Here is a 15,223-nt window from a genome sequence, read left to right on the forward strand (position 1 = left end):
GATATACTCGTATAATCAAAAATGCTTTTTGTGAAAACAATGATTCAGTTATATTCCTATCAACAATGGATAAAAGGTTGAAAGTGATTGTTGAAGTTATGATGTGGGAGTATGTGTGTACTGAGTATTTAGCGTTTAGTCTAGGGTGATTAAGTGGTTTTTCAGAAGTCTTAAATTGATTTTCAGACCGGGTTACTTTAACATCGTCTGGTAATGAATTCCATATTTTTGGGCCCTTTATGTGCATAGAGTTTTTACACAGTGTGATATGGACACGAGGTATATTAAAGAGACCTGTGTCTTGTGTTGTGGTCATGTGTCCTGTTTAGGTTGTGAGGAGAAGTTTGAGTGGAGGGTTTATATTTGCGTGTACTGTTCTGTGTATGTAGTAGGCACATGAATAAGTATGGATGTTCTTAATGGTGAGCAGATTCAGACTTTTGAAAATTGGTGGAGTATGCTGGCAGGAGTGGGAATTTGTTGTCATTCTTACTGCTGCCTTTTGCTGGGCTATGAGGGGGTTTTAGGTGATTGGATGTTGTTGATCCCCATGCACAAATTCCATATGTAAGATAAGGGTATATGAGTGAATGGTACAGTGCCAGGAGAGCTGATTGTGGAACGTAGTACCTTATCTTTGATAGTATGCCTACAGTCTTGGAGATTTTCTTGGTGATTTGTTGCATGTGTGTCTGAAACTTAAGGCTACTGTCAAGGTGGATACCTAGGAATTTTCCCTCTGTGAATCTTGTGACTGATGATCCTTTTAGCGTTATGTTAATTGGATCATTTGCAGCTTTGTTTCCAAATTGAATGAAATAGGTTTTATCAGTGTTCAGGGTAAGTTTGTTAGTGATCATCCAGGCAGATATTTTCTGCAATTCGCCATTGACTGTGTTTGCTAGTATGACTGTGTTTGGGTGGGAAAAGACATATGTAGTGTCATCTGCAAATAATATGGGTTTGAGTAGCTGTGATGCATTCGGTAGATCATTGATGTAGATGAGAAAGAGGAGTGGTCCTACATAAGGACTCTAGGTACCAAGTCCTTATCCGGGGTCACTTCCCTCCTTTGTTTTTTTATTGCCACTAGGACCAGCTTGAGAGTCACTGGACCCTTGTTGCACAAAATATCTGTCCAGATAGGTCTGTTTCTGGCCTCTCTTTAAAATTTCCTTAAAATGGGACATGGCATTGTCATTGTAAAAGTCGCAAGCATGGATTGTAATAGCTTTCTCAGGGTGATGTTGCTCCACAAATGAATACACTCCAGTCTACATTGCACAAATCTCCTTAATCTCTGAAGAAGGCACCTGCTTCCATCTCTCTTCCTCCTCCTCTGCATCAATTTCCTGTGCTGTGGTCTGTTGCTGTTGCAGATGAAGCTCTTTCAGCTCATCAGTGGTTAGCTCTTGATTGTGGTCATCCACCAACTCTTCCACATCCTTGCCACTCACATTCAACCCCATGGAATTCCTCAATGCCACAGTTGACTGCACAACAGGTGCAGAGTCAACAGGGTCAGCCTCAGACCCTTCAAAATCCTTCTTTTGAACACAATCTGGCCACAGTTTTCCCCAAGCAGAGTTCACTGTCCTTAAAGTCACTCCCTGCCATGCCTTATCTATAAGGCTTATGCAATGGAAGATATTGAAGTGATTCTTCCAGAACTCTCTTAGGGTCAATTCAGAGCCCGTGGTTATGTCAAAACACCTCTGAAACATTGCTTTGGTGTACAGTTTTTAAAGTTTGTGATGATCTGGTGGTTCATGAGCTGGATGAGAGAAGTGGTGTTAGGAGGCAAGAAATTCACTGTTACAAAACTGAATTCCTTAGACAATTGGTCTTCCAAGTCGGGAGGATGAACAGGAGCATTGTCCATTAACAGGAGGCACTGGAGTGGCAATTTATTATCCAGGAGGTATTTTTTCACACTGGGGCCAAACACTTCATTGAACCATTCCAGGAAAATTCCCCTTGTGACCCATTCCCTACTGTTTGCCTTCCACATCACATACAATTTACTCTTGGCAACACTGTTTTCTTGAACACTCTGGGATTTTCAGAGTGCTACACCAGTCAAGGCTTCACTTTGAAATCCCCACTAGCATTACCACACAACAAGAGAGTTAGCCTGTCTTTCACTGGCTTGTGTCCTGGGAGTGCCTTTTCCTCCTGTGTGATGTAGGTCCTCTTTGGCATTTTGTTCAAAAAGAGGCCTGTTTCATCACAATTGAACACTTGTTGGGGTTGATATTTTTCAGCCTCTACATAACATTTGAATTCTCGCACAAATTTTTCAGCTGCTTGCTTGTCTTAACTGGCATTCTCACTGTGCAATACAACACTGTGTATGCCACTTTGCTTCTTGAATTATTTTTAACCAGCCTTTGCTGGCCTTGAATTCACCTACATCAGCACTTATTTCAGGAAGTTTCTTTATGAGATCATCGTGCAACTGCCTTGCCTTTTCACAAATTATGGACTGCACAACAGTATCTCCCACTAATTCTTTCTCTCTGATCCACAACAACAACAATTTCTCCACTTATTCAATTATTTGGGATCTCTGGTTTTCGCATTCACCCCTTTTGCAACATCAGCTTCCATGATTTCTTTTCTCTTTGCCACAATGGAGCTGATAGTTGATGGTGACCCGTACATCCCGCCGACTACAGCAATGCATATGACACTATCATATTTTCTTAGGATTTCTTTTTTCAGTTCTACGGTGTTCCTTACTTTCTTTACCAAAGCACTGGCACTAGGAGCTTCCTTTGGGGCCATGGTTGCTTATTTAGCAGTCATACACAATAAACAAGTGGCAGAAACATGGATTATTACAAAATGTTTCATATGACCTGGCAAGATATAGTCACTCACCGAGAAACAACGCTACACTGGCTGAGAATGCACGTGGGAGGCGGCTTTGTCTGTGCGCTGGGCACTGGACAAGTTTCGTACGATTGACGAAAACGGAGGTAATCGACGAAAAAAGTCGGCCAAAACCAACATCGGTGATAACGGAGATCGACGAAAATGGAGGGTCCACTGTACATGTGTCAACAATGTGAAGTGACACTGTCTGACACCATGCTTTAAAGAGTTTCATACACTTGAGGACTTCTAAAAACATTGCTTGGACTTGTAAAAAAATTGTATGTATTTGTAGACATTATGTGACTGATGCTGGCAGACATGTTCACCTGTCAGTGCGTTAATATGTGTTTGTGACCAATTACTATTTCCATACCTAATAGAGTGGAACCTCAGTTGTCAAACTTAATTCGTTCCAGATGTTGGTCCAACAACCAAACCAATTTTTCCCACAAAGAGTAATGTAATGTGTAACCCATCAGTTACACAACCCAGGGCAGCATGGGTTAAGAGCAGGTCGCTCCTGTCTATCCCAACTACTGGACCACTACGACAAGGTCCTGGATGCTCTAGAAGACAAACAGAATGCAGATGTAATATACACAGATTTTGCAAAAGCCTTCAACAAGTGTGACCATAGTGTAATAGTGCACAAAATGCATGATAAAGGAATAACAGGAAAAGTTGGTAGATGGATCTATAATTTCCTAACAAATAGAACACAAAGAGTAATAGTCAACAGAGTAAAGTCTGAGGCGGCTACGGTGAAAAGCTCTGTTCCACAAGGCACAGTACTCGCACCCATCTTTTTCCTCATCCTCATATCAGACATAGACAGGGATATAAGCCACAGTGCCGTGTCTTCCTTTGCAGATGGCATCCAAATCTGCATGACAGTGTCCTCCATTGAAGACACTGCAAGGCTCCAGGCAGACATCAGCCAAATCTTTAAATGGGCTGCAGAAAACAATATGAAGTTCAATGAAGAGAAATTTCAACTACTCCGATGGGGTAAACGAGAGGAAATTATAATATCATCAGAGTATAAAACAAATTCCAACCACACAATAGCGGTGTTCCTCAGGGGTCAGTGTTGGGCCCATTGTTGTTCACAATTTACATAACGACATAGATGAGGGAATAAATAGCGACATAAGCAAATTTGCTGATGACAACAAAATAGGCTGTCCAATTCATTCTAATAAGGACACTAGAGCACTCCAGGATGATTTGAATAGACTGATGCAATGGTCGGAGAAGTGGCAGATGCAGTTTAATATAGACAAATGCAAAGTTCTAAATGTTGGGCAGGAAAATAACCATGTGACTTATAAACTAAATAATGTAGATCTTAATACTACTGATTACAAAAAGGATTTAGGAGTTCTGGTTAGCAGTAATCTAAAACCAAGACAACAGTGCATTAGTGCTCGCAATAAAGCTAACAGAATTCTTGGATTCATATATAGAAGTATAAATAATAGAAGTCCTCAGGTTGTTCTTCAACTCCATACAGTGGACCCCCAGTTAACGATATTTTTTCATTCTAGAAGTATGTTCAGGTGCCAGTACTGACCGAATTTGTTCCCATAAGGAATATTGTGAAGTAGATTAGTCCATTTCAGACCCCCAAACATACACATACAAACGCACTTACATAAATACACTTACATAATTGGTCGCATTTGGAGGTGTTCGTTAAGCGGGGGTCCACTGTATATCCTTGGTTAGGCCTCATTTAGACTATGCTGCTCAGTTCTGGTCGCCGTATTACAGAATGGGTATAAATGCTCTGGAAAACATACAGAGGAGGATGACAAAGATGATCCCATGTATCAGAAATCTTCCCTATGAGGATAGACTGAGGGCCCTGAATCTGCACTCTCTCGAAAGGCGTAGAATTAGGGGGGATATGGTCGAGGTGTATAAATGGAAAACAGGAATCAATAAAGGGGATGTAAATAGCATGCTGAAAATTTCCGGCCAAGACAGGACTCGTAGCAATGGTTTCAAGTTGGAAAAATTCAGATTCAGGAAGGATATAAGAAATAGAGTTGTGGATGAGTGGAACACACTCCCAAGTATAGTTACTGAGGCTAAAACATTGTGTAGTTTTAAAAATAGGTTACATAAATACATGAGCGGGTGTGGGTGGGTGTGAGTTGGACCTGACTAACTTGTGCTGCTGGGTCTGGTGCCGTGCTCCTTCCTTGAATGAAGGTGACCAGACTGGGCTGGTCACTGGGCTAATCTGGGGGGAGGACATGAACCTTCTCCACATGGGTCAGTAGGCCTGTTGCAGTGTTCCTTCTTTCTTATGTTCTTATGTTCTTAAAAACTAATGTCAAAGACCTGAGAGTGATCATGTCAGAAGATCTTACCTTCAAGGACCATAACATTGTATCAATCGCATCTACTAGATAAATGACAGGATGGATAATGAGAACCTTCAAAAGGGATGTCAAGCCCATGATGACATTCAAGTTGCTTGTTCTATCTAGGCTGGAATAGACTCAGAAGTGTCCCTGTTTGCAGATGATGTAAAGTTGATGAGAATTCAATTGGACGAGGACCAGGCGGAACTACAAAGGGATCTGGATAGGGTGCAGGCCTGGTCTGGAAACTGGCTCCTGGAGTTCAACCCCCAGCAAGTGTAAAGTCATGAAGACTGGGGAAGGGCAAAGAAGACTGGAGATAGAGTACAGTCTAGGGGTCAAAGACTACGAACCTTACTCAAGGAAAAGGATCTTGGTGTGAGTATAACACCAGGTACATCTCCTGAGGTGCACATCAACCAAATAACTGCTGCAGCATATGAGCACCTAGTAAACCTAAGAATAGCATTTCAACATCTCAATAAGGAATTGTTCAGGATCCTGTACACCGTGTATGTCAGGCTTATATTGGAGTATGAGGCACCAGTTTGGAACAGACACCTAGCCAATCATATAAAGAAATTAAAGAAAGTACAAAGGTTTGCAACAAGACAAGTCCCAGAGCTAAGAGGCATGTTTTATGAGGAGAGGTTAAGGGAAACCAACCTGACAACACTGCAGGACAGGAGAGATAGGGCAGCAGAGACAAGATGTTCCAGAGATGGGGCACAGCAACAAGGGGTCACAATTGGCATGCAAGACACAATGAGGTCAATGACGTCATAAAACTGGATGCCCAGCCGAGAGAGAGCCCCGATCACTAGCAGCCTAATACTGGGCGATAACTCAAACTGTGGTCCTTGCATCTACCAGGTCTAATATTGTACAGTGGACCTTCGGTTATCGGCCATTCCTGTTATCAACCAACTTGGTCATTGGCCATTTTTTCAGCTGCCGGTGATCGGCTGTTTCGGATGCGTCCGTCAGCCAGCTGGGGCCGCTTGTGTGTCAGTTTGGCTGTGTCTCTCGGTGCATAAGGAAGCTTCTACTAATACATCGAGACATTTCGCTTTTTTCCATTGTTTTTGCGTTTTTTTTTTTTGCAGTGCAACTGTGAAAGAAAGTTCCTAGTAAAGTTCCTGTAGTAAAGACAGTGAGAAACACCATGGAATTTAACCCTTTGAGGGTTTTCGTCGTACTAGTACGTCTTACGCGTAGGGGTTTTTGACGTACTAGTACTCATAAATTCTAGCGGCCTCAAATCTAGTGGGAGAAAGCTGGTAAGCCTTCATATGAAAGAATGGGTCTATGTGGTCAGTGTGCACAGTCTAAAAAAAATCCTGCAGCACACAGTGCATAATGAGAAAAAAATAACTTTGACCATTTTTTTTAATAAATCAGCGACTTTGCAGTGTATTTTCGTATGGTATTTATTGTTGTATTCTAGTTTTCTTGGTCTCATTTTATAGAATGGAAGACATATTACAGAAATTGAGATGATTTTGACTGGTTTTACAATGAAAGGTGCCTTGAAATTGAGCTCAAAGTAGCAGAAATGTTCGATTTTTACCAAACTTCAAAAGTAAACAAATCGTGCCAATCGTGCAATACACGTCAACTGGTGAGTCTAATATTCTTTTACAAGTGCACCAATAATATTTATACCATTTTTTACACTAATGCAGTAGTCTGCATAACAGTAAATCTTATATTTTTTGTGAAAATAAAAATTCAAAGTGGAAAGCAAAAGAATATCAGAGGGGCCTTGAGACATGACTCATGACTAGAGGAAATGTCATTTTAGTGCCAGGAATGTCTATCTTGTTTATTCTGGACCCTATTCGGAAATTGGCATCATTTGAAATTTGTGTGAAATTGGCAAAATTGCTAAATTCTGACCACTGTACTGGATAGTTGAATTTATAAATGGGTGGTTTCTTGCACCCATTCGATAGAAAAAATGGAGTTCTAGCGAAATATTCATGTTTTTTGTCGACTAGTACAGTGAAATTGGCCGAAAATGGGGCTCAAAGTGGGCAAAATCGCCGATGCGTAAACATCGCCGAGACCACTAACTTTGCGAGAGCATAATTCCGTAAGTTTTCTATCAAATTTCAAACTTTTGGTGTCTTTATGATCGGGAAAAGATTCTCTATCTTTTCATAAGAGAAAATAATTTTTTTTTTTTTTAAATTTGGCCAACCCTGAGAACGAGTTTCGGAGAGGGCCTGTCGACCCTCAAAGGGTTAAGCGTGAAGTGGTTGATAAATATGAGAGGGGTATGCGGGTGCTGGAACTTCCCAGGATGTACGGGAAAAACAAATCAACAATAGCATCCATCCTGGCAAAGAAAGAACAAATCAAGGATGGTAATGTTGCTAAAGGAGTAACTTTTCTAACGAAACAAAGGTCACCAATAATGGAACAGATGGAAAAATTGTTGTTATTGTGGATTAAGGAAAAATAATTAGTGGGAGACACTGTTATGGAATCTATTATTTGTGAGAAGGCAAAGCAGCTACACAAGAATCTTCTACAGAAAACTCCTGGAACAAGTGCTGCTGGTAGTGAATTAAGGGCCAGCAAAGGGTGGTTTGAGAGATTCAAGTTTTTCATTCCTTCAAATTTGGCGCGATAGGCCTGAGTCTCCTAGACATGAGAGAATGGGTCTGCGCCCTAAGTGTGCGCAGTATGAAAAAATTCGGGATGCTGGGGTACCGCATGGTAGCACCAGTTAGTTTCAGCTCCATCTTGGGTTAACATCATGGCAAACCCCCGTGATTCACTCACGCCTCGTCGTATTAACACTCTACTATTCTCGGAAAGTGTAACAGAATGTGAGGTTAGTGAATTTGACACCGATATAGCCACTAATGTTCAAGGAATTAGTGAAACTGTTGATGATAACCCAGATGACCCTCAGCCCATCACCTCTGGGGTGGCCCAGTGTGGCCATAACAGACGCTCAGCCCTGCACCTCTGGGGTTGCTAGTGTTACTACCCAAAAGCAACTCCGCAAGAGGAAATAATAATTTTCCAAGCGTTATGGTGTTGACGATAATGAAAGTGATATGTCATGATGATGAAATGGATTTTATGCCCATAGAGGATTTGTCGAGTGAAAGTGATTATCATTATTCCCCAGTGAAACGTACTTTTAGGTGGCATCGCCTACATTCAGGTAGTGTGCTATATGCAGTCGGCGGCAAGGGTTGTGGCAGGTCACGATCCAGAACCCCAGCCACTGATAGTAATAGTGATTATGAAGGTGAATATGCTGGGGTGGAGGAAGAGGAGGTGGATGGCACGGTGCCTGGACCTTGTGGTGTGGTGGGTGGGCAGACAAAGGACTGCCCGGCACCTCCACTCCTGTCCCTCCTCCTGCTCCCCCATGCCACAGGTACACCCTGTAACATGCGACCACTAATGGAACTGGACAGAAAGTACACCATTCGTGCCACATCCTTTCAATTTTGATACCAATGGAAGTGGCATCATGCCACACTGTCTCATCACAATGAGTCTACAGAGTTTAGACTATTTTCAACTATACTTGGATGAGCCGATAATGAACCCGATTGTTACCCAGACCAACATGTACTACCGGTATACAGTGGACCACACAGATGTTTCAGAATTGTCACGGCTGCACAGGTGGAAAGATACAACTGTGGCTGAAATGTACTTATTCCTTGGCACTGTCATGGTTATGCCACACACGTAGAAGAACAATATAGCACAGTACTGGTCCACAGACCACTTCATCAGCACTCCAGTCTTCCGTGACCTCCTTCCCTGCAACAGATTCACTCTGTTGCTACGAATGTTGCACTTCTCAGACAGGAATATGCCAAACTGAAATGACCTCCTATACAAAATCAGGGAATTGTTTATGTATCTGAAGCAAAAATTCAGTGCCTACATTTATCCATTCAAGAACATTGTTGTTGACGAGTCCTTGATTCTGTTCAAGGGACGACTGTCATTCAAACAATATATACCAAGAAAACATAATCGCTTTGGTATAAAACTCTTTGTTATGTGTGACTGAGACTGGTCTTGTGTTGGATGCCATTATCTACACGGGGAAAAAACACTCGACGATACCAGGCACATGTTGGGCATTTCTGGGGATGTTGTTCACAAGATGATGCAGCCATATCTTGGCAAGGGCCATACATTGTTCACAGACAACTGGTATACAAGCTCTATGCTTGCTGATATCCTACGTGTGGACAGTACTGATATATGTGGAACAGTGAGAAGCAGTAGAAAACACATGCCAAGGTTCACTGGAGGAAGTGTAGTGCAAGCATTTCAGGCCAATGACATCATGGCACTGACGTGGCATGACAAACGGGACGTGACGTTGCTGTCAACCATCCACAGAAACGAGATGGTACAAACAGACTGAGCAAGCACAACAATGAACCTATTGTAAAGTCAGCTGCTGTCGTCGAGTATACGAGCAATATGCGACTAGTCGACAAGTGTGACATGATGATAGGGATTGTTGACTGTGTGCGTAGGAGTTGCAAGTGGTATATAAAAGTGTTTTTCCACCTTGTGGACATTGCAATACTCAATGCCTTCAGTATATAAGAAAAAAAGACAGGGAAGCAACAACGATATGCGGAATTCACCCTCAATGTCATCAAGCAGATAGCTGCCTATACCTATACCTGCCACTCCACAGCGACCTGTCACCCTACAACAGGGACCTGTCACCCCACAACCAGAGGGGGAAGTGCCCAACCAAATAATCCCTAAATGTCACTGCCTGATACCAGTACCATCTACTCCAAAGAAGAAGTACTCTCAGAAAAAGTGTGCTGTGTGTGCTTACACTACACAGCAACCCCAAGTGTGAAAAGACATGATTCATGTCAGCAATGTGGGGTGGCACTCTGTATGAATCCATGCTTCTTCGAGTATCATACAGTGGTGGACTTCTAAAAACATAAATGGAACCTGTAAATACTGTGTATTTATATGTAAACAATAGTATGTGATTGAACCAGGTGTACAAATTCAAATATCAGTGTGAACATGTGTGTTTGTGACAGTATGATTACTAATTCATTACCAAACATTTGTCTCAACAAAAATTGGCTATGAAATCAAAAGATATGCAGCAAAACATTATTATCATAACATGAAAACAACAAAAAATAGAAAAGAATTGGAAAAAAAATGATGAATGTTTATTACTTTTGCAAGCGGCAGTGCTCCATGTTGCCGACACCTCATTATTTAGCACCAACTTTGATGGCTTATATCTCGGTAAGTACTGGCCCTAAATTTTTTTTTATCCTATAATATTTATAAAAATGCGTGAGGATGTGGAAGAGTTGGTGGAGGACCACAGGGAAATGCGAACCACTGAAGAGCTGCAAGAGCTTCAATTCGAACAGCAACAGACTGCAGCTGAGGAACTTGTTTCAGAGGAGGAAGAGGGAGTGAAGGAGGTGCCTTCTTCAGAGATTAAAGAGGTGTGTGCAATGTGGACTAGGGTGCAAGCTTTTGTAGAGAAACATCACCATGACCAAGCTGAAACAAGCCATATCTGCAACATGTTCAGTGACAAAACCCTGTCCCACTGCAGGGTAATCTTAGAGATGCCAGAAACAGAGCACTCTTGACAGCTATTTTGTGTGGCAGGGGTCCAGTGACCTCTCAAGCTGGTCTTAGTGGCATTAAAAGACAAACAAGGGAAGTAACCCCAGAGAAGCTTTGCTACCTAAAGTCTTTACGGAGGGGGATTTCCCTTCCTCCTCCCTATCTTCCAGAAGCCAGCATTAGCCTTCAATAAAGTTATGTAATATTTAAATAATTGTTAAAAAAATTATTTTTTTGTGAATATTTTTGTCTGGAACAGATTAATTATATTTCCATTAATTCCTACGGGAAATATTAATTCGGTTTTCGGCCACTGCGGTCTGAGGCTGACCTTCTGGAACAGATTCCAGCCAATAACTGAGGATCCACTGTAACCACTTAGCCACAGAGATTATGATGAAAATTTTACAGCTAGCAATACTGTGACACTGTTGTACCTGTGGAACTAAATATGATCCAAATAGTTTCTCTCACAGCCCAAGAAATTTTATGGTACAATACATTTATTCCCATATCCTTTAACCCTTTGAGGGTTTCGGACGTACTAGTACGTCTTACGCGCAGTGGTTTTTGACGTACTAGTACGCATAAATTCTAGCGCCCTCAAATCTCGCGGGAAAAGGCTGGTAGGCCTCCATATGAAAGAATGGGTCTATGTGGTCAGTGTGCACAATATAAAAAAAATCCTGCAGCACACAGTGCATAATGAGAAAAAAAAAACTTTCACCGTTTTTTTGGCATAAAACAGCGACTTTGCACTGTATTTTCGTATGGTATTTATTGTTGTATTCTAGTTTTCTTGGTCTCATTTTATAGAATGGAATGCATATCACAGAAATTGAGATGACTTTCACTGGTTTTACAATGAAAAGTACCTTCAAATTGAGCTCAAAGTAGCAGAAATGTTCGATTTTTACCAAAGTTCAAAAGTAAACAAATCATGCCAAGCGTCCAATACACGTCAACTGGTGAGTCTAACATTCTTTTGCAAGTGCGCCAATATGATTTATACCATTTTTTACACTAATGCAGTAGTCTGCATAACAGTAAATCTTCTATTTTTCGTGAGAATAAAAATTCAAAGTGGAAAGCAAAAGAATGTAAGAGGGGCCTTGAGACGTGACTAATGAACAGAAGAAATGTCATTTTAGTGCCAGGAATGTATTTCTTGTTTGTTCTGTACCCTATTCGGAAATTGGCATTTTTTGAAATTTGTGTGAAATTGGCAAAATTGCTAAATTCTGACCACTGTATTGGATAGTTGAAAATGGTAAATGGGTGATTTCTTGCACTCATTCAATAGAAAAAATGTAGTTCTAGCGAAATATTCATGTTTTTTGTCGACTAGTACAGAGGAATTGGCCGAAAATGGGGCTCAAATTGGGCAAAATCGCCGATGCGTAAACATCGCCGAGACCGCTAACTTCGCAAGAGCATAATTCCGTAAGTTTTCCATCAAATCTCATAATTTTGGTGTCATTATGATCGGGAAAAGATTCTCTATCTTTTCATAAGAAAAAGTTATTTTTTTTTTTTTTAAATTTGGCCGACCCTGAGAACGAGTTTCTGAGAGGGCCTGTCGACCCTCAAAGGGTTAATGGCATATAGTATGTAAAACAGGCTAAATCGTAATGAATGACTGTCAATGAATAAACAGAAGAATGCATAGGATCTTGAACACTGTGTATGTACAAACTTATATCTTTAACCATTTTGTGACATGATTTGACAAGCAGAACTTTTGCGGAATGGGGACTGAAGAGTGAGACAGTAGGGTCACAGTTGGTGTCACCAATACTGGTTAGCCTTGTCAGGCAAACTGGTTAGCAATGCCAGGCATAGCAATCTTGCCACAGAGTTTTTTGAGGGAGAACTGAAGACTGAGAAGTACAACTGATAGAATAATCACCAAAGATGGGCCAGTAATCCTGCTGCAGTGTTCCTCCATTCTTATGTCCTTAACTCTTCATTCTCAGCAGTTCCTGATCTGCAATGGAAGTGCATGAAGGCTACCCATGAAGACACACATGACACTAAACAAATTCTAATTTTTTAAACTGCCACCCAACTTCCAAGCAATTCTGCTAAATTTGATGCCAACACATCATCTGCCATAATTATAATGCCCTAACACTCCATGTTAAAGTTCATGGAAAACAGCTCATCAGTCAGTGTTCCCTCCAACCAATAGCAAATAACTCTTGCAGAATTCCAGTGTTTAATGATATTTTAATTAATTTTATATATACGTAGAAGAAGACTTTGCCAGGAAGATAATATCAGAGACCTCTCCTGGCTGACTGAAGACTTGGAAATGCTGGAAAGATTAGTAGCATTTGTACTCCTGTATTCATTATGTTTTCATAATGAACACAGTATCCATAGGGAATGTCAGCGAACTCGCTGACATTACCAAGTCATCGATTGGTCAGTCGAGATATCAGATATTGAATTTTCCTACTAGCAAAAGTTCCCCTTTGTATATGTTTACTTAACCTATCGGTAAGTACTAATCTTCAGTAACCTACGCTAACCTATGATAATCTAACCTAAACTATACTAGGATAAACTAATTTATTTTAATGTAAAGTAAATGAAGTTGAACTAGTTAAACTAAGATAGACCTAAACTACATTGTTGGATAACTCATGATGATAAGATAATTTAAGATTTTGTTCAAAATTTTAACCCCAGAGGGTTATCCACCCAGGATAACCCACGAAAGGTAGTGTGCCATTGAGTGACTGTCTGTCATATTTCCATTGAGGTCCTCAATTTTGTCCCCCAGGATGTGACTCACACCAGTCAACTAACACCCAGGTACCTGGTACCTACTTGCTAGGTGAACAGGACAACAGGTGTAAAGAAACACAATGTAATGTTTCCACCCGCCAGGAATCGAACCTGGACCCTCCGTGTGTGTAGCGAGAGCTTTGCCAGCCAGGCCACGACAAGTCGCTGAACCTGCGCCTGGATGATAACTTTCTGCCGCTGGTGATCTGAAAAAGTCAGTGACTTTGCCGAATTACTACGAAGATGGACAAGTTAAATAAGTGATATAGGTACACGTACACATAAATACAGTTGCACAAATTAACATACATAGTAACATATGCATAACTTACCTAGGACAACCAAAAATAAGTCAGACAAAGTAACATATTTCCACCTGGGTGCCACACCAGGCACCGAGTTAATATCTTGCATTATAAAGAACAGAATACCTCACCAGTCCATCACCAGAGCCCTAGTGGCTAAAGTTCTCGCTTCACACACGGAGGGCCCGGGTTCGATTCCCGGCAGGGTGGAAATACTTCGATGCGTTTCCTTACACCTGCTGTCCTGTTCACCTAGCAGGAAATAGGTACCTGTGTGTTAGTCGACTGGTGTGGGTGGCATCGTGGGGGACAAGATTGAGGGCCGCAATGGAAATAAGTTAGACAGTCCTCAATGACGCACTGACTTTCTTGGGTTATCCTGGGTGGCTAACCCTCCAAGGTTAAAAATCCGAAGAAAATCTTATCTCTATCTTATTTCCAGGCTTCTTGTCTTACTGGCATCCCAATCCTCAAGTCCAGAGTGAACAAGACTACAAAACTACTGTTGGTTAAGTATACTAGAGCAGTAAACTAGTACGAGTCCACATACAGGCAAGGAAGATGCTACAATATATACCTGGCCATTATTTGCAGTAAAGACGAGTATCTCAGACGCGGATTTTTTATGGCAAAAATTATTATTATTATTATAATAAAAAAGAAGCGCTAAGCCACAAGGGCTATACAGCTTTATGGCAAAAACTGCCCGTGATAGTTAAAATAAGATTAATTTATAATTATGCAGCTATTACTTGTTCATAGTGTTGGTAAGTGTAAATGGTACACTAACCTGGTGTTGTATAATGCGGTATGTAGTGTATTTCTTCAGAGTTTCATTGGTGCTTCACTGGTGTTGTTGTTGTTGTTGGGAGTTAAGGGAGATGACGACTCGAGGGCCGCATGAACCCTTAAGTGAATCATCCGCGGCCAGGATAAGATTTCTTGTGATCCTCAGTTCCTTCCAGTAGAAATTTCCACTCTTCATAATTTGTTTTCCCGTCTTGGCTACCCTTCCCATTTCATAGACTCTGCCCTCTCATATGCTAAACGCAATTTCTGCTCTCCCAAACTCTCTACTCCTGGGAACTCTTCTATCCTCTGCCTTCCCTACATTTCCGGTCTTTCTAATCTCAACAATTCTCTCCGTCCCTTAGACATCAAACTTACCTTCCGCCAGACTAACACTCTTCGCACTAATCTCGTTCATATCTCTCCTCCCTCTACAGATGTTCCTGGTGTCTACTCTATTTCTTG

The 15,223-nt window shown here is 41.3% G+C and overlaps 1 protein-coding gene across 13 annotated transcripts in view; it reads right to left on the reverse strand.

The window, feature by feature from the left end:
- Positions 1-14,904, reverse strand: part of LOC128703668 (zinc finger protein 300) — a 33,690-nt gene extending 18,786 nt beyond the window's left edge. The window contains exons 1-4 of one of the 13 annotated variants that reach the window (XM_070101358.1): positions 14,760-14,903; positions 13,776-13,870; positions 12,781-12,858; positions 4,549-4,669 (exon numbers count right to left, since the gene is read on the reverse strand). The gene's annotated coding sequence lies outside the window, so the exon portion shown is untranslated. Of the gene's footprint in view, positions 1-4,548; positions 4,670-12,780; positions 12,859-13,706; positions 13,871-14,759 lie in introns of all 13 variants that reach the window. The other 12 variants (XM_070101354.1, XR_011394152.1, XM_070101359.1 and 9 more) reach the window with 12 other exon arrangements.
- Positions 14,905-15,223: the final 319 nt, after the last annotated feature.

This window comes from Cherax quadricarinatus, chromosome 76 (assembly GCF_038502225.1).
Source record: "Cherax quadricarinatus isolate ZL_2023a chromosome 76, ASM3850222v1, whole genome shotgun sequence".
NCBI lineage: Eukaryota > Metazoa > Arthropoda > Malacostraca > Decapoda > Parastacidae > Cherax > Cherax quadricarinatus.